Raw genomic sequence first — 25445 nt, forward strand, 5'->3', positions numbered from 1 at the left:
TTTTTTTTTTTTTTTTTTTTTTTTTTTTTAACCCAGAACCATCGTCCCAGGAGGGCACCATCCACAATGGTCTGGGCCTTCCTACATCAATCACTAATTAAGAAAAAGCCCTACAGGCTTGCCTACATTCCAATCTTATGGAGATATTTTCTTAATTGAGGTTCCTTCCTCGCTTATGACTCTAGCTTGTGTTAAGTATTTCTGCAAAAATTTCTTAAGGACAGACATCTTAAGCAATGCTGAAACCTTACCTAGAAACAAACACCTCCATATAATTAGGATTAGTCTTATGTCTTTTGATGAATTACTTTGATCAACTTGTTCAATCTGTTATCTATCTATATCTATGCCTATGCCTACGCCTATGTCTATGTCTATATGTATAATTCATTCTAAATTTATAATATTCTTCATTTAAAATTAAATTTTGACACTTTGCTATTGTTAAAATTTGGGAAATGGATTTCTAAATTAATCTTATCTCTGGTCACATCATTAATTCTGGTTAGGAATAGTGTAGAGATATTGTGATCTTTCTATGAAAGTGGTACAGACCCTTCTTCCTGCCTTGTTTGGTTTTGGTGTTCCACAAAAGGGTGATAAAAAAGCAATCTCTAGGGCAGATCCAAAAGTGTCAGTGGGAGTCAAGTAGATGTGACAGCTTTGGGCTTTATGTTTATGAGGGCTGAGGGTTCCTGTATGCGGTTCAAGGCCTGATGACTGGAGTTTTTATTGGCACCATAAGGAGAAGCATTTGAGTTTTCTCATCAGTTTTCCAAGATATAGAGTAGAAAGAAAAGGGAGAGTGTGGGAGCTTGAAAGCTATTAGCAGTCAGACATCTAGTGTTGAGTGAGGTAATTAATTTCTGACATTTGACAGATGATAAAAGCTATGCTGCTTCACTTGGTAGAATTTGAACTTGTACAAGGAAGCCATCAGGACATTCTATGAGTCTTGCTGCCTGACACTAGGAAAGGGTGGGCGTTCTGCTGAAAGTACTGATCAAGAGCACAATGCCAGTTGGCGATAGCTGCACATTTGTAATTCCAGCTACTTGAGGTTCTGGAAAACTTGAGCCCAGGGGTTTCAGGCATCCGGTAATGTAATAATAGCAGGACCCTGTATCAGAATGAAGTAACTGTAAATCACAGAATTACATAATTTGAACAGAAAACGAATGCTTGTGTAACCATCAATAATATCTGGCATTCTGAAGTGTATAAGGACTACCTTGGTGAGGCCTTGTACTGTAGTATGGACAGGTCTATGATCTTGATATGTTTTGGAAAATGATTCTAGAGAAATGGCATTGAGTTCTTTATCCTAATAGGCTCATCCCTGGATACAAATAATCATCAGTAGATAGACCTCTTTCATGATGCAAGAACTTATATGAATGTAAAGATGGGACTAAGATGAATATCTGTAGCTCAGAGAGTGGTTATATTGGTGTTGTTATCCATTAAAAATAACCAATTCCATTAATAAAGGAAAATGGGTCACTCTTGAGGACGCTCATGGGTAATGGTGGTGACATCATTCATAAAATGTTTGCTGTAAACTCAGTAGATCCTTAGATGATTTGTAGGTAGTCAAGTGGTTCAAGAGAGAATGGACTTCCAGCACTTTTGAATTTAGCATGGAATTCGCAAGAAGCTAACTCTTCTTGAGATCTGGCAGTCAGCATGCATTTGACTCATCAAGGCTGAGCTGGCACAGCACTGCTTCTGTGACTGGAAACATTATGAGTAGTTAAAAAGAAAGTCACACAATCAGAACTTATGAGAGGCTACATTTTCAGGAATGTTAATTCATTTTCAGGAATGTGGCACATGTGTTAAGGCTGAGGAGAGCAGTTTCCTGCCTCAGAAATTTGGGAACAATTATGGCTATCTATGGTGCATTGGAGATTTCCTAAGATTTGAGAGGAAGTCTCAAGTGAAAATCTGTACAGTAAAGGACTATGGGATATACAACGGGATTGTTTGTTTTACGGGAATCTAGACAGGATTTGCAGGACACTCCTTTCCTAATGGGCTGATATTGGGCTTAAGAATAGTTTTAAATGAAAGTTGCCTGCAAAAATTAATAAATGCCCTGAAAGATGTTGAACCTACTCTAACATCATCTGTGTTGATCCAATACCTATTTCCTGACTTGTTGAAAGATTGAGCAGACTTCAGTCTATTGAATAGGCTTCAAGAATCTAATGGAGGTGGCAGGGCTGTAATATGTGTGGGATAATAGTCTTTCTCCCTTTGTGAGTACTTGAATGAATGTATTCAATAATGTCCTCAGAAGATGAAGCCATGGAAGTAATGTAATAGCTGTGTTAATCTAGAGAACATTGGCTGCAACTGGCTTTTGCCTGCAAAGGCTGTGTTGCCTCAGATAGCTAACAACAGGTGTATTGTGTCCTTTTAGAAGCGAGAGTCAAGTGTGGCTATAAGGCTGGTAAAATAGGCACTCAAGGTTCTTTCCCCAAACCTCTGACTGCAAAGTATGTAATTCCATTAGTACTGGGTATGAGTTGGCCATAGAAACAAGGCAGTGATCCTTCAGTGTAGGGTGCTGATCATTCTTTTCAGTTTGAAGAAGAGCCCTGGGGACTGTTAAAAGGATAAACAGTGGGTAATCCTCTCTTCTCTGAACAGGTTTTAAGTAATGGGTTTTGAAGCTCTGCTTTGGTTTATATTGAGTCAAAATACGTATTTTATGCAGGGTTAGGGGAGGTCTTTGAGGACTTTTTGTTAACCTGATTACATGGGCCAAAGACTTCATCTAATTGCAATTTATTATTCAATGGTCCACCAGGGTTGTTTTTACAGAAATAAAGATTTTACTATGTGGAATTAAGGTTAAAGTAAGGCATATCTATTTTTTAATTTTATATTCAGTCATTCACCTAAATATTGAGCAGGATTCCCAGTTAAATAGTAATGTGAGCCATTGTATTGACTAAGATTAGGAAGTTGTATCATTTGGTATATTTTACTAGATGTTAAAGTTGATTTAGAATTCATATTATGAGGTACAATATGCTGCTAGAATCCTTTAATCTTTTTATTGTGTAGTCTCTCTCCCATGTCCCTCTTTCTGTCTCTTCCACTGAATATAATTTGATGGGAGAGAGACTGAGAATCTTCAGAAAGTCTTAAATTATTCTGTTTAGGAGATGGACCCTTTCCCATGAAATAGTTAGTGTTTTGAGTTAAGAACGCTATATTAAATTGGGTTGGAATTAACTTTGTTATAGTATCATAGGATGACAGGAGTGTTTTCCACAAATTCATGAAGATCAGGATTTTTTGACAACAGATACACAGGTGACAACAGTGACATTTTGTAGAGTCCTAGTGAATTAGTCTTAGTGTGTCTTAGTCAGGGTTTCTATTCCTGCACAAACATCATGACCAAGAAGCAAGTTGGGGAGGAAAGGGTTTATTCAGCTTACACTTCCACACCAAAGGAAGTCAGGGCTAGAACTCAAGCAGGTCAGAGAGCAGAAGCTGATGCAGAGACCATGGAGGGATGTTCTTTACTGGCTTGCCTCCCCTGGCTTGCTAAGCCTGTTCTCTTATAAACACAAGACTACCAGCCCAGAGATGGCACCACCCACAAGGGGATCTCCCCGCTTGATCACTAATTGAGAAAACGCCTTACAGCTGGATCTTGTGGAGGCATTTCCCCAACTGAAGCTCCTTTCTCTGTGATAACTCCAGCTTGTGTCAAGTTGACACAAAACTAGCCAGTACAGAGTGTGAGCTCAATATGCCACATGGTGACCATGTGTTCTTTACACAGTAATGACTTAAAGGACCCATGTATTTCCCACATCAATCAGCATTTTCCCCAGATTTCTTTATAGAACAAAGGATCATGCCTGCTTGGGATACACAATCAAAGGCCACAAGGGTGAGTTTTGTTCCCTGGAATCTAATGCCAGTTCTGCCTCAGCCTGAACACTGTCACACAATACAAACTGGATATACAGATAAATCTTAAGATCTCAATATTGCACATCTGTCTGTACATGCCAGCATGCAAGCTACAGAAATATGTGACTTAGTTTGGTTATTTCTGGAATAGAATCTCCGCAGGACTTCATAAATGGAAGGTAAAGCAACAAGGCCAGTTAGTGAGCCAATGGATGAGAAAAAGGGATCCTATGTGGTCATGCTCACTACCAGGACATCCTGTGCATATAGCTGACTGATTGAACTGCCCTACTGAGGGGGAATTGACGATCACTGCCTGAAGAGTTTGGATGGAAAGACTGAGGACACCATGCATGTACTAAGAGGGTATGAAGGAACTACAGCTTACATAATAAGATCATGGGAGATAAGGGTAGGCTTCCAAGAAGACCCCAAAATGATTTGAGGATAGAGAAAGGTGCTTGGGTTGTGTTTTTAATATGGTTAGACAGTTATTAAGGCAAGCTATTCTACTATAGGGTAGCTTTTCTTTGTTTGAACTTCTCACTAACATCCAAGTTTTGTTATTGGATTCCCAGGTTATGAACTGAAAATCTAAGAGGGAGATTTTGGGCTGGGAAGTTGTCAGTGGGCAGTCATAAAAATTATCATAGATACAGTCTCCGGGCTCTATGTAGAAGAGGAGAAGAAAGATCTAAAGAGACACAGGTGGTGAATGACTCCAAGGGAAAAGTATCTTCTAGACAAAACAGGGTTGATGCATTTATGAGCTTACAGAAACCATGACCACACACACACACACACACACACACACACACACACACACACACACCCTACAGATGGAGAAAGGGAAGTGAACACAAGGTCCCAGCTTTACCAAGAAGCTATTTGCAATTGATACTTCTTAGAATGAGAAAATAAGTCCCCCCTCCCCACAGTGGAATGATACTTCAGAGCATGTGTCATGTTCAGTAGTAGTTCAACAAAAGATGGAATTCATAATTTATTCTGTTCTTTGTTTGTCTGTTTTTTTCCTTTGTCTCTTTGTTTCTTTGTTTTTTTTTTCCCCCTTGGCTATGGTTTGGTGTTTTTGGTTTTATATATATATATATATATATATATATATATATATATATATATATATATATATTTTAAGAGAGAAAGAACATGAGATTGAGTGGGTAGGAAGGTGGGTAGGATCTGGAGGAACGTAGGCAAGGATAAAGTTATGATCAAAATATATCATGTAAAATATTAAAAAAGCACTCAGAAAAGCAACATTAAGAAAAAGAAAACAAATTTTCCCCAACCTCCTATATATGACACAACAGATTATTTTAATTTTATGGTTATTGAAAACTTAAATGTTTTCCATTTCTATAGGTGCTAAATGTATCTATTGCATAGTTAAATTAAAAAAATCATAGACATGATCACAATTATATGGAAAAAAAGGTTTGTACAGGAGTGTTATGTATGGTACTAAGAAAACAATTTTAAGAATTTAGAAGAAAGCCAGGTAGTGATGGCTCATGCCTTCACTCCAGAAGCAGGTGGATCTCTGAGTTCAAGCCTAGCCTAGTCTACAGAGTACATTCCAGGATAGACAAAGCTACACAGAGAAACTTTGTCTCCAAAAAATTAAAATTATGAATTAGAATAAATGAATTGTTTTGTAGGAAAATACTTATGTAAGTCTTCTCCTTTTAATCTGGAGTAAAATCATGATTGTTCAATCACTGTAGCATGGAAGAGTATTTATCATTGAAAGACATCACACTCAGATGGTTTCTACTTCTAAGTGTTAGCTAACTTAAGAAAATCTTTTTAATTAATCTATTTTTTTCATGTGCATCAGTGTTTTGCCTACTTGTATGTCTGTGCGAGAGTGTTAGATATTGTAATTCCAGACAGTTATGAGCTGCCAGGTGGGTGTTGGGATTTGATTCCAGGTCCTCTGGAAGAGTAGTTAGTGCTCTTAACTGCTGAACCATCTCTCCAGCTCTAGGCCAGTTAACTTTAAAAGGTCCATTCCTACATGAAGCTAGTCTAAAATTAAGGGACAATGGGAGTCCTCATTCACTTAGGGAGCAACATATTCTTTTTATAAAAAAAATTTTTTTATTAGGTATTTTCTTTATTTACATTTCCAATGTTATCCCCTTTCCTAGTTTCTCCTCTGAAAACCCCCTATCCCTTCCCCCATCCCCTTGCTCACCAACCCACCCACTCCCTCTTCGTGGCCCTGACAGTCCCCTATACTGGGGCATATAACTTTCACAGGACCAAGGGCCTCTCCTCCCATTGATGACCAACTAGGCCATCCTCTGCTACATATGCAGCTAGAGCCATGAGTCCCACCATGTGTTTTCTTTGGTTGGTGGTTTAGTCCCAGGGACCTCTGGAGATACTGGTTAGTTCCTATTGTTGTTCCTCCTATGGGGGCTGCAAACCACTTCAGCTTCTTGAATCCTTTCTCTAGCTCCTTCATTGGGGACCCTGGGAGCAACATATTCTTAAAGAAAAATATAGTACTTGTTTTATATGTGAACATAAATGAAAGTTTATTTAAGAAAAAGTACCATTAGGCCTAGTCTAGGTGGGTGTCAAAGAGTAATCACACACATGGAATACTGTTTACTTTAGAGATAAAAAACGGATCAGTATAGAAATATGAGAAATTTTTCATACCAATAGATTATAGGAAAGAATAAGCCACATAATTTTATGATTAGTAATGTAAACTACATCCCATAAAACTTTAATAGCCACTACTTATAGAAGGTCTGAAATAGATACAGATGAAAATTATTGGAACAAGATAGGAGAATTACCCTCAGTCAATAAAAATAAATTAATAAAAGAAATGGTCGAGGGTACTTTCATTGAAGCATTCAGACACTTGGGATGTCAGCTGCAATGACTTCTGTGCTGATTACTCAGAGGCGCCTCTTCTTTAACCCTGTCATTCCATGTACTCCTTCAGGGTTAGACATGCACAGGCTAACATCGTAGGTCGCACCCACTAGTCCTAAGAAGCGATCAAGGCCATTTTCATATGGGAAAATACAGGCATTTGGTCTTCATAAGGGAAGCTGAAGTGTGAGGGCTACTGAACAGATAAATGATGGATACAGCATGAAATGGCCAGTCAGGCTACATGTAAGGGAGTGTGGGAGGAGATGACTCTATAGCTGTCCACCAGGCAGGTAGAGGAATCCAAGAAATAGGCAGGTTCCTTAAAATTTTTATGTATTATTTATTTTTTTTGTTCATGCATGCATGTGTGTGTGTGTGTGTGTGTGTATGTGTGTGTGTGTGTATGTATGTGTGTGTGGTGTGTGTGTATGTGGTGTGTATGCTTGCAAACCACAATGTGCATATATATGTGAAGGTCCCAGGACAGTTTCAAGAGTTAATTCTCTTCTTTCCCCATAAGGGTCCTGAAGACTGAATGTAGGTTGCCAGGCTTAGCAGCAGGCAAGTAACCCATTAAGCCACATCTCTGAATTGGTAGGTAGATTTTTAGAGGGCCATTTCAAGAATATGAATGATGGATTGATGACAAAAGGCAGTAGTTATTGCTTTAGGAGTAGATTATGCAATCAACTCTCTCAGAAACAAAGAATTCATTTTGGTTTAGGGCTTCCTGTGTGGCCATTAATTTTTCAAGGGACAAGTATTTGAATAAGCAGTAACCAAAATCATCAATAGTCTCTATATATTTTAAGGCATGCTGTCATTTGAATACAGTACTTTTTATGTGCAAAGAATGGAGGAAAAGATCAAGAGAAAACCATAAAGGCCTGGTTTGGAGCTCATGAGCTGGGTGTACATACCACTTGGGGAGTTCATATTAGAATCAGCTTACATAGTCCTCACGAATGGATGCTGTACTCCACTACAGACACCCTGATTCAGGATTTTGAGGTTGGGGAGAGGACTGGAAATATGAATCTCGCAGTGTTGTGAGCACAGTTAAGTTTGTAATACTGGAAGGCACATAGTATAATGAGTGTGTTTAGAATACTTTTGCTTAATGTTGATAAAATGCTGAGTGTAGAAAAACTATTCTCTGATGTTTTGTCTTGTGCCTTTTATTTACAGAGAATCTGTTTTAGACAATAATCAGGAGTCTCCCTTGTGTGATGTAGTTTTGTGTACCAACATTGAAGAGATGAAGCTGTTCAACCTGTACTGCCATCTAGTGAAAATTCTTTAAATTACAGCAAGTACTAGGGGCCTTGGGGTTCATGGCTCTGCACTTTAGGACCATTGTAATGGGTTTCCTTTTTGGATAGGTATTGCTTAAAATACTGAAGTGTTTGCATTAAAAGTGATTAGTGTTACTAGAGTGGACTGTGATTGTTCAGTTGACATTTAAGGTTTCTCTGTTACTTATTCCTTTGTGTGTGTGTTGTCCTTATCTGTTAGTGAACATCAGCTGTAATTTTTCCTCAGAACATTAAAATATGAACTATAGTTTATAAACTTTTAATTCTGTTAAAACTGAAGTGAAATAATCTATATGAATAATTCTTTTTTTAGGATGAATAATTCTTAAATTAAGAAGAATTAGTCTAAAGGAAACAAAGATAGATCATGTTTTTATTTATATAATTTCTTAATGCTACAATAAAAAATCCAAAATATTTATTACTTGAAGTATACAAGCAAAGAATGTCATTTAAGGTTTAAAAACTGAACTAGATTTTTCTAGCCATATGGGTCTATGTCAAAACAGCAAGTCAATGCTGAGAAAATACAGAGTGGGTCCAGGAAAACAATGCTGTTAAAACTAAAACATAAACTAACTTCACATAACTTGCCTAGTCAGAGATCTAGAAATTATTTGTTTGAAAATATAGATGAGGGCTGGAGAGATGGCTCAGCGGTAAAGCGCATTGACTGTTCTTTCAGAGGTCCTGAGTTCAATTCCCAGCCACCACATGGTGGCTCACAATCATCTCTCAAGTGATCCGACGCACTTTTCTGGTGTGTGTCTGAAGACAGCTACAGTGTACTCATATAAATAAAAATAAATAAATCTTAAAAAAGAGAAAATATAGACAAAAGTTTTCATAGCATTTTCTAGGTAGGAGAGGAACAAGAGCGACACCAAAAGGAATGAAGAGAACCTAAGATAATCGTGTGTTTATTGTTTCCAACAGCCAGAATTAAGATAATTAAAATTATTTTACTTTTTATTAAATTTATTTATTTATTCACTTTACATCCCAATATCATCCACCTCACTTCTCAATACCCCACTCACACCACCTTCCCCTTCTTTGAGAAAAGTGGGAGTCTTCCCCTTAGTGCATCAAGTCACTGTAGGGCTAGGCACATCCTTTCCCACTGAGGACAAACAAGGCAGACCATTTAGGGGAATAGGATGCACAAGCAGGCAGGCAAGCAAAAGACTTAGGGACATCTCTGCTTCAGTTGTTGGGAGACCTGCATGAAGACCAAGCTACCCATCTGCTACATGTGTGCAGAAGGCCTAGGTCCAGCCTGTGCTTGCTCTTTGGTTGGTGATTCAGGCTCTGGGAACCCCCAAGTGTTTGGTTAGTTGACTCTGTTAGTCTTCCCGCTGAGTCCCTGTCCTCTTAGGGTACCTCATTGTTTTCCCAACTCATCTATAAGACTCGGTGAGCTTTATCTAATGTTTGACTATGGGTCTCTGCATCAGTTTCCATTGACAGTTATGCTAGGTTTCTGTGTGCAAACTTAACAGAGTATCATTAATAGTGTCAGGGATTGGTTCTTGGCCATGGGATGGGTCTCAGTTTGGGACAGACCTTGATTGACCATTCCCTCTGCCTGTGCTCTGTCTTTGTACTTCTTGTAGGCAATATACATTTTGGGTCGAAAGTCTTGTGGGTGGGTTACTGTCCTTGTTCCTCCACTGGGAGCCCTGCCTGGCTTCTCCCTGTGGCTACAGAAGTTGTCACTTCCTGATCCATATCCCTCACTGCTAGGAGTCTCAGCTAGAGCTGTCTCCATATAACCCTGGGGGCCTCCACAAAGATAAATCTTAAGACAACAACAACAAAAAACCTTGGAGGATCATCTACTAAAATTATAATGAAATCAAAACGTGAATTGATACTAACATTTATAGTATCAGTTATAGTAAACATAGGGAAGGTTTAGTGAAATTCACTATAGTCTTGTAGCTTTAATATAAAATTCTAAAAGCTTCTGATATGTATCAGTGATAAGTTGATATTGAGCTATTTTTGATCTGTAAATTAATATATTTGGATTACATAGGTGACATGTGAAAATATTTGTACATGTGCATACATTGTTACACTATTTCATAGAAAGTGTACCTTGTGAACTTACAGTTGTATTTTATCACTCTTATGTAATTGCATTAAGCTATTTAGTTGTAAAGCTGCTATGGTTAATAAAATACCATGCAATATTTTTCCCAAATCTGTTGGGCTTACTAGATGATTAATATTAGATAATTAGATACTTGCTGATTAATATTAGGAAAAAGTTTTGACCAACAGAAAGACAAGGGTAAGAAATCTCTATCACTGTTATTTTCATTTAATAGTTGATGCCAGGGATGTTTTCTTTTGCTTTCATAATGAACTCAGCCAGGCAGCCTGGTTTGATTTACTGCTGTACTTCTGCCACTTAGGACGTGTTTTGGGACCATCTCAGCGCTCAGCAGATGCTGGTAGAATGAATGACTGAACCATGAATGCTCAGGCAACACTGTGCTCAGGGTAGTTTAATCTCTGGGAATGATTTCTGTTAACAGTTTCCAGTGTACTCCTCTGAGACTTCAAATGTCTATATTTACTTGCATTTCTTGGAACCAGGTCATGTGTGCTCTGCATGGCTCCATATTTCAGCAACTGCTACAGTCACACACTTATACCAACAACTACATAAACATGAATGATGTTATGGTTATGTGTTTTTATTCATAGAGAGCTATTTTTAATGATAACAAGGAATCTAGCTGTGTAATATCCTGAGTCTGGCAGGAAAACTGAAGAGATGTGAACCATTCTGGTCTGTTTCCACTATTTTTTCTCTCTTTAAAATAACCTCAAACCAGAGCAACAGACATCTGTGTAAGTGTGTGTGCATATTTGTGTATGAGTCTATATATAATATATATGTACATATTTATGAATATATGCAGCTGCTTAACACAAGTATGGAAGTAGAGTTTATGTTTCAATGGAAATAAAATAGCATCACTAAAGTTCCCTCAAATATATATATATATATATATATATATATATATATATATATATATATATAATGTACATATATATGTATATGTAATTCCTTTTCCTTTAACATTACTGCTTAATGATAAATTTACCTTAGTTGAAATATAAACATGTGGAACCATTATCATTTAATCAGATGACTGATATGTAAAATGTGACTGATACATGCTAAGAATAATATCTGATAAGATACTTAGCCTCATGTACAGGGGCTTATAAAATTAATATGATTTTGGTGTTGTGCTAACTTTTAATTTTGTATTGTAAAGAAAATTTCATTCTAAGAAATAGCTTTTGATTGTTTAAACTGAAAAACTCCAAAAATAAAGCAATAATTCACAGGATTCATTGTTTCAACGATTGCAGCAATATTTTTGCAAAGCTAAACTTCTCAGCACAAACTTAACTACAATATTTACATTTTTTTTTTTACTTGTTAAGCAATGTACACAATTTCATGGGCAAAAAGTTTTACCTGTACAAAGCAGAGAAGACATCAATCCTACTTTTCAGTTTTAGTAAAAATCAGTAACAAAATTAACATTTGTGTTTTATATTCCAATTGTCTCTTTTATATAGTAATAAATTATAAGAAAAAGATACAGCTAGAGTAAGCTATTTGGGTTTGTTTATTTTCTTGGTTTTGTAGTTTGACGCAAAGGCAAGGGCAATATTTGCATTTCGCATTGCATAATGAGAAGAGCACAAAGTGATCGCAGCTCATCTTGAAGACAGGGTGGCATGTTTTCAGTTTTAATGGGGACACTGAGCAAAGTTCCAATTCTTCTTGACATTTCTTATAGCCAAATAAACGTGGTCTAGGTTGGAGTGTCTATTATGAAAATAAAAGGAGAGCAAGTCAATTATATTTCAATGGCTGAATAGCCAGGGGTCCTCATTAAAATGATCAGGAAGATTGCAGCCTTGCTCTCCTCGGTGCAGCTACTGATTAAGTTGTCGGGGAATGACATGGCCAGAGTATATACGGAGCCAGACATTGTTGGCTCTTCTGAAAGTGAAATGCTAGCAAATTTAAGGAAGAAAAATGCTTTCCCAGATGGGATGATGGCATTTAGAACTCTATGTGTGGAACAGTTAAGGTGATCATGTAAAGGAAAGATCACATTTTGTACTTCTCTATAAGCAATACCTGTCGGTACCTAACAATAACGGGTGCTCCTCGACATATCTAACCCAGACAGTTGGAACTAGTTCACCAATGTTTTATTCACAATCAAGCAACATGAGTATGTTGAAGTGATATTTGGGTTACGAATTCACTATTGTTCTTTTCTTTTAAAATGTTTTAAAAGTCCATTACAGCGGCGTGTCAGGAAGGTTCGAGATACTCTAAAGAGAATCATTATCAGTGGTCTTCTTTCCCATCCATTGGCAGGAAATATGGCTCAGCTTTAAGCAGAACAAGCCCAGATCTTAGGAAAACAGAGGGTTTCTTCATTTTCATGATTTTAACAGGTGGAAATGACAGCTTTCAGTATTTAGGATGCTAGTGGAACACCAGGCCTCAGGTAGTCATTGGTGTGTGTTAACATTTTAAGGTCTTAAGACCCTCTTACTTTTGAATTTTCTAATATTGTGCACAACTGTTCATGTGTGTGTATGTAAATAAAATATTAAAGCATTTATAATTGAACTCAAATTCATGTAAATAATGATAGATTTCTTGGCTCTTCAGTAACAACGATGTGAACTGTGGCTAAGTTTTATGACATCACCTATCTTTTCACAGTCAACTGACTCTATTGTTTAACATTTGGAAAAAGAAAGATGTCAAAATTATGAACATAAACAGCACTAGGACATGTTGAAATTTACTGACTTCATTTGATGTGGTTCAAATAAGTGGAAAATTCTGTTTAATACTTAGATCAGCTAACCAATTACCCCAAACACTGTGTTTGTGTGTGCATGCTGTGCATGTGGGTACCTGAGACTATACCCTGTCTCTTGTCTTTCTTAATTTGATTGGTCAAATGGTATAACCATCTGTTAATTTTGGTGTAGCAAAAAAGACAAACAAGAGAACTGTAGATGAATTTTGTTCTCAATTAGGCTTTATTTCAGCATTTATCATTAAATAAATTATCATAAGTTATCATTGTGTGAGATAAGTGTTTAGTACTTGATTATAATATTGTGAATGTTGTTGATTATATTGAGGCTGGAAAGGAGTCACATATTTCAAGTGAATTCAAAGTTTTAGGATTTGTTTTCTTACTTCTAAGATAAAAGTGCAACCTAGGATTCTCTAATGCTATAATATTGTAATTTTACTTCTGCATAACCACTCTGCAAAGTTGACTGCAGTATTTAGGGAGTTTCAAAATGCTGGCATATCTGTGCAAGAGAAGTGGGCTTATCAGGATGTTCTGTCTCTCTGTGTCTCTGTTTCTGTCTGTCTGTCTCTGTCTGTCTGTCTGTCTGTCTGTCTGTCTGTCTGTCTGTCTCCTTCTTCCTTCTGAAATGCAATTCAGTTTAAAAAAGAAAACAATGGATTGTACCTGGATAAAGAAACATTTTATATGCTTCCCAAATACACAGTGTCTTAGCTCATAACAATAAGACTTTCATTTAGATTCCTTCCAGTCTGAGCCGGTGCCACGAGCAGACCTTAGGCGCTGGCTCTGCACCCAGTCCCACAACATCCAGAGGAAGCTCACATCTAGGTTATGCCTTAAGTAAATACAAATTAAAGAATGTTTGTGTCAGTTTTGTATTCGATAGTTGAATATCAAAATAGTGACCATGTCTACATAGCTTCTGGCCGTGGGGAATACATGTTTCCTGTATTAAAATAAATTTGTATTGAATTAGAAGAATTGGTGCACAGACACACTTCATGAGAGTTTTGGTTTAGGAAAAGTATGGATGGATGCAAGGCTGGTGTTATCTGAAAGATACCTAAAGTTTGTCTCTTTTTTGTTATTGCTTCTTTTGAGACAAGGTATCCCTGTAGCCCAGCCTTGCCCTTAGTTCAGGGTAATCCTCCTGCTTCAGCCTCCAGAGTGCTAGGATTATGGGCATGAGACACCATACCTACCTCTATAATGTCTTAAACACATACTGTGGTTTGTTGTCCCTCAGGGCACATTTATGTGTTTCAAAGCCAAAATTTGATCAAAACCTGAAATATATTGCTTACAACTGCCCATGTGTATAATGTAGTTGCTATGAGTTGTCATAAAAGAAACAGTGAATCAAACCTTCTAATGTGGTGTGCGTCTTGAAGTGAGCAGAAGGAAGAGACAAGGCTAGGGTCAGGCCAGTGCCTGCTCGTGGAAAATGTGAGACTTTGCCTTGCAAACAGGTAGAAGAAACAGGAGTAGTAGATAGTTCCAAGAACAGCAGTAGTGGCTGCTTGTGTTTTAACCTTGAATGGATTGAGTTCAGAGAATATAATATCATGCCACACTAACAATTATTTCTGTCTTGTTTACTGCTACTCTGAATTATTAAATCCCTTCCATGCTACTTGTTAGGGTTTCTAGTGGTTCAACATTGAACTCTGAAAGTCAAAAGGTTCAGAGAGACTGCTTAATGCTATACTTATTTTTAAGAATAAAAGTTATCTTGAGAAGATAATGACATAATGATATAGTCAGATAAATCTTAGAAATCGGTAAGTTAAATGGGTTTCTGTATTTTAGTTTTTTTTAAATATTTAAATATTACAGTGCTCATATTCTCCAAATGTATTTCCTTTCTACCCCTTTCCCTCATTTTTCCTCTCCCTCATTTCCTCCCCTTCACTCATTCTCCTTCTCATCCTCTCTTCTTTCCTCTCTTCTTGTCTTCTACCTCCTCTTTCTCTTCCTTATCCTTTCCCTCCATTTCCTCCTTCAGAAATAAAGATTTTGGTATACAATCTAGAAAAATGGCTGACAGGTACTCTGATGTTTACCCCCCCCCGCCCACTTTGCTCATTTAACAGAGTAGATGATAGGGAACTGTTTTAATAAACTCTAGCATTTTATGTATTTGCACAGTATCCCTCATTCTTCACAGTATACCTCAGTAGAATCATTTGGACTAGCTTAAAACTCTTTTTATTGTGTCAAAATTCTTAAAATGATCATTTTAGCCACCTCTAACTGTATAATTCAGTAGTGTTAATTTTACTTGATTGTTGTGAAACACATCTTCAGGAAATTTATATCTTGTGGGAATAATGTACACCCAGTTGAATTTCTTAAGTGACACTGGTAAAGGGAAAATAAATAGTCTTCACAACTCAAAGTTTTAATTTCCTATTTTTCTTTCAGTATCTCATTTTTATTTTAAAGGTAGCATCATATTTCTTACAAGAGGCTAAAAATTTAAAATTTAGGGACATTTTATAATACAGGAGGTTAATTGGCAAGGGTTCTTGCTGGGAAATTAATGTATTATAAAAGTAGCCATCGCTGGCTCCAGACAACCTAATGCAACAATGAGCTCTCCATCCTGGGTATCGGGAGAATAATTGGTCTTTTAGTTGATTTGACTAACTGACAGCTGAGCCACTAATAATTACCTATGGCATCCTTTACTTTTGATTTTGTATTAGAATAGTCTCCCAATGAATGAATATATAGGATATTAAATAAGCATATTTGACTGTATTTGAGTGCCTTGCTCCTCATTTAAATAATTCTCTATGAAAATATGTTCACACATCAATAACTGCAGAGAAGACTCTTTAGTTAAAGTAAAGCACAGCATGGCAAAGAGACCTCTACATGGCTAAACAATTGTGACTTAAATAGTATATTAATTTTATCAATTTACCATGATATTTTAATTTCATGACAAGCTTTCAGGTTTATTTAGGGACAGTCATGGTTCATAGTGTTATATTCTTAATAACATATGCTTTATGGTATTCTCCTACGGACAGTGAATTTTTAAACATTGTGGGTCTTTTTTTGTGAATGTAATAAGGTGTTTTAGTAGGAACTCTTCCTCCATCAGTAGATCTGAACCGAGCCTTTGCTCAGGCAAAATGCATTGCAAGGTAATCGATGAACATACTATATTGGCTAACTAAGAAATGAGGTAAGTTGATTTTTTAAGAAAGTAAAGAAAATATTGGAATAGTTCTATTTTATTGACTATTTTATTGTTTAATTTAATTAAAATATTACATTTTGGTATTTAATTGTACTTTAAAGTCATAGATTTTTTTGTCATTAGCATATGATGTTTAGGGTAAAGGATATTTGAAAATAAGTGGTCAGTCTAAGGGGATTTTTTTTTTTTTTTTTTTACTTGACTTGACAGAGTAACTGTTATGGTAGACAGGGAAAAGGCCACAGGTGCCTGGAAGCGTAGACATTGTAGAGCAACCAAGTAACATAAAATGTAATTGGTAAGTTTAAAGCCACAGTCAAAATTTATGTAAATGGCCACCATGCTTGTTTTGCTTGGTTACCCCCACATGGAATGTTGTTTTTAAGGTTGTGTATAAATTATAACTAAGTACATTATTTTAAAAAGCCTGGAGGTTGTTGACTAGTTGTTTAAATAATTGTTTTAAATGAAAAGTTGTTTTAAGACATTATTTGATAGGAGTGTATCTGCATCTCTAGATTCGCATAAGCACTAGTATGTCTTATCTGTACATGCCCATTGTGTGTTAATGTGCACCTTAATATTCTAGTGTGTTCCTAGGCTATATCTTATAGAAACAAGTTTTGAACATCTTTATCAGAATATCTCATTACAAATCTGTTTGTGTTAAAATGTAAATAGAGAAATTATGACATTTGTTCTTTGATTATTTAATTTTGGAAATGTAGAATGTGTAACAATATTCTCTAACCATATTTGATGACCTTAGGATGGAAAAAATTATAATCACCTAATCTGGTAATTCTTTTTTTTTTTCTTTTTTTGTTTGTTTTTTCTTTTTTTGGGTTTTTCGAGACAGGGTTTCTCTTTGTAGTTCTGGCTGTCCTGGAACTCACTCTGTAGACCAGGCTGGTCTCGAACTCAGAAATCCACCTGCCTCTGCCTCCCGAGTGCTGGGATTAAAGGCATGCGCCACCACGCCTAGGTAATACTTAATCACTGACGAGTTTTGACTCCCAAGAAGAGACAAAATGTCTGGCAATCTTTTTAGTTTTCATGTCTGAGGAATTGCTAAAGACATTGAATGGGTAAGTGCCACGGGTGCTGCTAATGACTTAAAATCTGGAGGACAAGATTCAGAACCATCATTTGGCTCTGAATATCAGTTTGGCTGAAATGAAAATAAATGCCAACAGTTTCTAGATACTGATCTCTGTAGTAGCACATCTTTAGTGTGAAACTGTTTTCTGGTGTCATTTCTATGGAATCAATGAGTCGCCCTGTTTCCCATCTTAATACATAAAGATAAAACTGCTATTCATTTGTTTGAATGGGTAATGAAGAAATAAAGACTCAAAAAAACTCTAGTTAGCTACTGCTTTTCTACCTTGTAATGTTAGAAATCTAAAACCTTATTATAATTATGCAAATATTTCAAAACATTTCTAAATTTATAGTTTTCAAAATTTATAGGAATTTTACAAGACCAATTACACTTAATTGTATTAGAAAAATTGGCATTGATTTTACATCCTGCTTGATATTTGGTTTTAAAAAATACATGCCTTTTTCCAGCTTAACTGTTCCTTGAGATGTATGAGATTTGTCACTATTGGGGTGGGGGAAGAATATTTCAAATTGTTGCAAAATATTTCAAACAATGCAGATTGTTATATTAAATAGCAACTTCATAGACAAGTCTGTTCAATGCCAATAGAATTGATTGTACAGGTCTTAAATATAATTGGCCTAAACTTTTAGTTTAATTTTGTAGATTTATGGTAGAATGGTTTCTATAAAATATATAAGGCTATTTATAATTATGCTTCAATTCTTTTTTATACAAACAAAGTCAAAGTGGTAAATTAAAAGCAAGTTACTAATAAAGCCACAAATTGTATGCTGACCTTTACAATGCTACTAAATAATGTTTCAAATAAAAAATTAATTGCCAAGCTCCCCAAAAATCTCATAGTAAGTTCCAACTGTTGTCATGGAGATATGTTTAGTTATATATATATATATATATATATATATATATATATATATATATATATATATATATATATATATATATATATATATATATTCAGTTCTTAAATAATATATGAAAAATGTATACTAAAAAATTCTTATGGGATACTTGAGAAAAGCAATTAAAATTGCTTTTAAGATGATATTTTCTGAAATGGTCAGGGTATTTGTGTATATGCTGGTGAACTTTCTGTCTTTTAAACCAGCGATTGAGTTTTTGGTCATTGGTAAGAATGAAGAGCACAATATCTTTACACATACTGCCAAGTAATTATTGCTCAAATGTGACCTGAAACTACAATTTTCATGATCATGTTTTGACCTGAAATGACAGCCTCTAGGTTTCCTGGCAACTTCTTACAGAAAAATAAATTCTCTTACTGTTAATAGGGAATTAAATTATTTTAAAATAATACAGGACTAGAATCTAACTATAGTATATGCAGTGTGTATTGAACCTAAATATGAATGTTGTTATCTTTGTCATGATTTTATACCTAAAATTTAACATGGTAATATGATTTTAAGCTTTGTTAGTGTACAGTAATTTATGTTTAAAATGATGTAAATATGTAGCTTATAGACAGTAACACATCCATGCATTAAGAATCTTTAACAGAGAAACAGACATAAAAGAGACAGAAAGTTAGCATTTATTTTTGCTTACATGAGCATGGATAACACTTCATAAAATTAAAATAATAATGCATAGTTTTATTTCAAATTAAACTCACAGTGATACTTAGACAGTCTTGGCTTTGAAATAAAAACACTTGAAATAAAATACTCTGATCATTTTAGACAATAGCATCTTAAAAGCAATTTTATATTTAAAAAATAAGATTCAAGTTACCAATAAATATAAGGGCATAAATACTGCTCATAAATACTCATAACTGCTTTTATGAGATACTCTATTAGATATTATAATAAAAATCCATGAAGATTGTCTTTGAGATAAAAATATCATTGAATGGCTAAGTATAACAACAAAAATTCAGAGAAAATTTTTAGTTTTTCTTCTTAAAATCTCATGTAATTTTAACTCTTCCATGTGGTAAGTTAGAATTAATGTAGCAGTTCTGACTGGTGCAGAAAAGGATCTTAGGAAAGCAAGCTTGAAAGAAAAGTCTGATAGAGAGAAAACAAGGCGATTGCAAACTGAGATGTTAGAACTCCAAGATCGTTTATCGGGATAAACCACCAGGGAGGTTGCCAAAATCCAGACCCAGCTGGAGGCTAAATTAAATCTCTGGATGGTCAGCCAAATGATTGTCTTTTGGACCAATAATCCACCTGAGTGGAGTGCTTTATACTCTTTCTGGCTATAGATAAATAAAACAAAATGCAAAACTCACCCTAATTGTGCTCAGGCTATTGAAATCCACGCTAATCATACTTTAATATACTCTCTTCTAGTGGACACCTTCAGAATTTTTGGCTGTCCATTAGGACTTAATGTCTTTTGTGAAGCCTTTAATTTGGAAAATGAGAAGTACTTGCAGAATTCTAAATTGAATCATGGAACTATGCTGATGCTAATGATGTAAAGCAGTCTTGGAAGTAGCCATTAAATGGAACGTGAAAATCTCACTTGAAATATGGGTCCCAGCTCTCCTGTATAGGCAGCATTACTGCACTAATGGTCATGTTCTAGAACGCGTGCAGGAGTCTCCCCTTGCTTTGTTTGTCATGGTGGAGCTTTGTTTTACTCACCCAGGAGTCATCTAGATCACTGTAGGTAACTACTGATGGACAACTACTCCTTCTTTTCTACTTGTAATAATAAGTTTATTATTTAAAACAAAATTTAAATTTAAATATATTTTGATCATATTTTCCCTCCCTTAAGCTTTTCTAGATCCTCTCCTCCTGCCCACCTAATCTTAAGTTCTAAAACAATGAACAAAACCCCAATACAACAATAAACCCTCAAAACAAGAGAACAAAATGCTCCCCTTGAAAAAACCAACAACCACTATACTGTAACTAACTAACTAAAAGACACACACACACACACACACACACACACACACCTGTGGAGTCCATCAAATGTTGGTCAACTAGTCTCTGGAGTGGTTGATATACTTAGTATCACTCTATTTGAAAAAACTAATTTTCACTCTTTTAGCAGGTATTAACACAGTGGCCATTCAGGTGTTAACCTATACCCTAGAGACTATTTTTTCATTCATTCATTCCATCCATTAATTCAAAAAATAAAAGATATAAAAATATAAAAGGAGAAACTATCACATTGAAGTTGGACAAGACAAACTACCAGAAGGAAAAGAACCCACGAGAAGGCACAAGAATCAGAGACGCACTTGTTTGCACTCTTAGGAATCCTGAAAAAACACTAAACTGGAAACCATAATATTAGTGTGGAGGACCTAGTGCACACCATTCAGGCCCTGTGCATGCTGCTTCAGTCTTTGTGAGTTCATATGAAATTTGTGCATGTCGACTTTGAGGGCCTTGCTGTCTTGGTGTCCTTTATCCTCGCTGGAAGTTTCCTTCTGCAGCTTTCCCTAGGCTTTAAGGGCAGACATAGAGACATCCCATTTGTGGCTGAGTGTTCCAAGGTTTCTCACAGTCTGTGTAATGTATTTATATTTGCTATGGGTCTTTATATTTGTTCCCATCTGCTGCAGGAGGAAGCTTCTCTGATGATGGCTGAACGAGGTGCTGATTGATGAGTATAGCAGAATATCATTGAGTCATTTTATCATTATGCTTTTTCCTCTCTCTCTCTCTCTCTCTCTCTCTCTCTCTCTCTCTCTCTCTCTCTCTCTCTCTCCTCCCTCCCTCCCTCCCTCCCTCCCTCCCTCTCTCCCTCCCTTCCTTCTTTCCCTTCTTTTGTCCCTCTCCCCTCCCTCCTTCCTTCCTTTTTCTTTTTCTTCTTTTTGACTAGTATTATTTGGGTTTAATCTAGGTCACTAGGCTATCTAGTGTCAGGTTCTTGCTCACCCAAGCAGTGTTAGGTGTGGGTTCCATCTTGTGGAGTAGGACTTAAATCAAGTTATTGGTTAGTTACTCCCACAAACTTTATGCCTTCATTGCCCTAGTGTATCTTGCAGGCAGTACACTATTGCAGTAAAGATTTATGGCTGACTTGGTGTTTCCATTTCTCTTTTGAGAGCAAGAAGAGTACTATATTAAAGATGTTGGAAAGGGGTGAAGGTTTATATAGGTACCAACTTGACATATTTATCTTCAACGAATTGTGTGGGCATTGTCTTCACCAATGGGACCTTGCTATCAGTTTGCAAAGAGCAACCTATAGTCTTGGCAACAGCCTGGGTTGTTTGGGGATTCCTGTGGGATTCCTAAGGCCAGAACTAAATTAGATATAATTGAAATCCAGTATTGGAAGCTTCAATTGGTGACAAGAGATATCAAGTTGGGACTCTATCTCCCTCATTATTTGGAGATTTCACAAAGATGGCATTCATATATGTATATAATTTAGGAAGTTTCTATTATATGAAGTTTCCATACTACCCCTCAAATACTCTGGAATTTTAGCTGTCTCTCCCTGTAACCCTCTTTAAACCCCCTACTTGATCCTCCCATTCCATCCCCATTCATTCATAAATATTTACTTCTCTTTCCAGGTGAGATCTATTTTTTGGTTAATCGTTTTATTTGTTTACATTTCAATTGTTATCTCCCTTTCCAGTCTCCCCTCCATGAATCCCCACCCTATTGCCCTTCTCTTTGCCTCTAAGAAGGTTCTCCCCTACCCACCCACTCCTGCCTCATCCGTCTAGCATTCCCCTTATCTGGGTCATCAAGCCTCCACAGGACCAAGGGCGTCCTCTCCTACTGATGCCAGATGAGGCAGTGCTCTGCTACATATGTGGGAGGAACCATGGACCCACCCATGTATACTCTTTGGTTTGTGGTTTAGACCCTGGGAGCTCTCAGGGGTTCAGTTAGTTGATATTGTTGCTTTCCCTATGGGATTGCAATCTCCTCAACTCCTTGAGCCCTTCCCCTAACACTTCCATTGGGGTCCTCGGGATCGGTCCAATGGTTGGCTGTGAGTATCTGCATCTGTCTTAGTCAGGTGCTGGCAGAGCCTCTCAGAGGACAGTCATACCAGGCTCCTGTCAGCAAGCAAATCTTGGCATCAGCAATAGTGTCAGGGTTTGGTGTCTGCTGATGGAATGGATCGTACAGTGGTGTGGTCTCTAGATGGCCTTTCCTTCAGCCTCTGATCCACTTTTGTCCCTGCATTTCCTACTTAGACAGGGACAATTCTGTGTTAAAAATTTTTAGATGGGTGGGTGCCCCCATCCATCCACAGGGGGCCATGTTAATCTACTAGGGGTGGTCTCTTCAGGCCCTATCTCCCTGCTGTTGGGTATTTCAGCTAAGGACATCTCCATTGGGTCCTGTGACCCTCTTGCGTTGCAGGCATCTGGGACTTTCTAATGGTTCCCAAATTTCCCCACCATCCACTACTACTTATTCTGCTACTTATTCCTGGCTCTCTGGACTGCTCTCTTGTCTCTTCTCATTCCTGGTTCCGACCCCACTTTTTTCCTTCCCTCTATTCCACTCAGATGCCTCCCTCCCCTTGCTTCTTGTGATTATTTTGTTCCCCCTTGTAAGTGGGATTGAAGAAACCACACTTGACCTTTCTTCTTGTTAAGCTTCATCTGGTATGTGAGTTCTATCATGGGTATTCTGAGGTTTTGGACTAATATCAACTTATCAATCAGTGAGTACATACCATGTATGTCCTTTTGGATATGAATTACCTCATTGAGGATGGTATTTTCTAGTTCCATCCATTTGCCTGCAAAATTCATAAAGTTCTTGTTTTTAATAGCTGAGTAGTGTAAATGTATCATTGTGTAAATGTATCACATTTTCTGTATCCATTCTTCTGTTGAGGGACATCTGGGTTGTTTCCAGGTTCTGGCTATTATAAATAAGGCTGCTATGAACATAGTGTAACACAGATCCTTGTTATGTGTTGGAGCATCTTTTGAGTATATTCTGAGGAGTGGGATAGCAGGTTCCTCAGGTAGAACTATTTCAAGTTATCTGAGAAACTACCAGATTGATGTCCAAAGCAGTTTTATCAACTTGCAATCTCACTAGCAATGGAGGAGTGTTCCTCTTTCTCCACATCCTACCCAACATGTGCTGTTACCTGAATTTTTAATATTAGGCATTCTGATGCGGTGTGATGTGGAACTCAGGGTCCTTTTGATTTGCATTTCCCTGATGTCTAAGGATGTTGAACTTTTCTTTAAGTGCTTCTTAGCCATGCAAGATTCCTCAGTTGGAAATTTCCTATTTAGCTCTGTACCCTATTTTTCAGTAGGGTTATTTGGTTCTCAGAAGTCTAACTTCTTGAGTTCTTTGTATACATTGGACATTAGCTCTCTATTGAATGTAGGGTTGGGCAAAGATCTTTTCCCAATCTCTGTGAAGAATTGAGTTGGACTTTTGATGGGGATTGCATTAAATCTATAGATTGCTTTTTGTAAGATGGACATTTTTACTATGTTAATTCTATTGATTTATGAGCATGGACAATCTTTCCATCTCCTGAGGTCTTCCTCAATTCCTTCATTCAGAAACTTGAAGTTCTTGCCATACAGATCTTCCACTTGCTTGGTCAGAGTCACACCAAGATATTTTATATTATTTGTGACTATTGTGAAGGGTGTTGTTTCCTCAGCCTGTTTATCCTTTGAGTAGAGGAAGGTTACTGATTTATTTGAGTTAATTTTATACCCAGTCACCTTGCTGAAGTTGTTTCTCAGCTGTAGGAGTTCTCTGGTAGAATTTTTGGGGTCGCTAATGTATACTATCATATCATCTCCAAACAGTGATACCTTGACTTCACACTTTATGATTTGTACCCCTTTGACCTCCTTTTGTTGTCTAATTGCTCTAGCTAGAACTTTGAGTACTATATTGAATAAATAGTGAGAGAGTAGGCTGCCTTGCCTTGTGTCTGATTTTAGTGGGATTGCTTCAAGAATCTCTCCATTAAATTTGATATTGGCTGTTGATTTGCCATATATTGCTTTATTATGTTTAGGTATGTGCCTTGAATTCCTGATCTTTCTAAGACTTTTGTTGAAGGCCTTTTCAGCATCTAATGAGATGACCATGTGATTTTTTTCTTTGAGTTTGTTTATATAGTGTATTATGTTGATGAATTCCCATATATTGAACCATTCCTGCACCTTTGGGATAAGCCTACTTGATCATGATGAATGATCATTTTGTTGTGTTCTTGGATTTCGTTTGTGAGAATTTTATTCATTTTACATTGATATTAATGAGTGAAGTTGGTCTGAAATTCTCTTTTTTTATTGGGTCTCTGCGTTGCTTAGGTAACAGCATAATTGTGACTTTATAGAATGAATTAGGTAGTATTCTTTCTGTTACTATTTTATGGAATAGCTTGAGAAGTATTGGTATTAGATCATCTTTGAAGGTCTGATAGAATTCTGCACTAAACCTATATGGTCCTGGGAATTTTTTGGTTGGGAGACTTTTAATGACTGCTTTTATTTCCTTAGGGGTTTTGGAACTGTGTAGATAGGTTATCTCGTCCTGATTTAACTTTGGTGCCTGGTATCTGTCTAGAAAATCATCCATTTTATCTAGATTTTCCAGTTTTAGGCTTTTGTAGTAAGATCTGATATTTTTTAAATTTCCTCAGTTTCTCTTGTTATGTCTCCCATTTAATTTCTGATTTTGTTAATTTGGAAACTGTTTTTTGTGGCCTTTAGTTAGTTTGGTTAAGGGTTTATCTATCTTGTTGATTTTCTCAAAGAACCAGCTCTTAATTTTGTTGATTTTTTTGTATAGTTCTCAGTGTTTGTAATTGGTTGATTTCTGCTTGAGTTTGATTATTTCCTGCTATCTAGTCCTTTTGGGTGTTTGCTTCTCTTGCTTCTTTCTGTTATAGAGCTTTAGATGTGCTGTTAAGTTGCTAGTATGGAATCTCTCCAATTTCTTTATGAAGGTACTAGTGCTATAAATATTCTTCTTAGCACTGCTTTTATTGTGCCCCATAGTTTGGGTATACTATTCCTTCATTTTCATTAAATTCTAAAAAGATTTAGTTTCTTTCGTGTTTTTTTTTTTCTTTTTAAATTA

Source organism: Mus caroli, unplaced genomic scaffold, assembly GCF_978045245.1.
Source record: "Mus caroli unplaced genomic scaffold, Mus_caroli_1 scaffold_6, whole genome shotgun sequence".
NCBI lineage: Eukaryota > Metazoa > Chordata > Mammalia > Rodentia > Muridae > Mus > Mus caroli.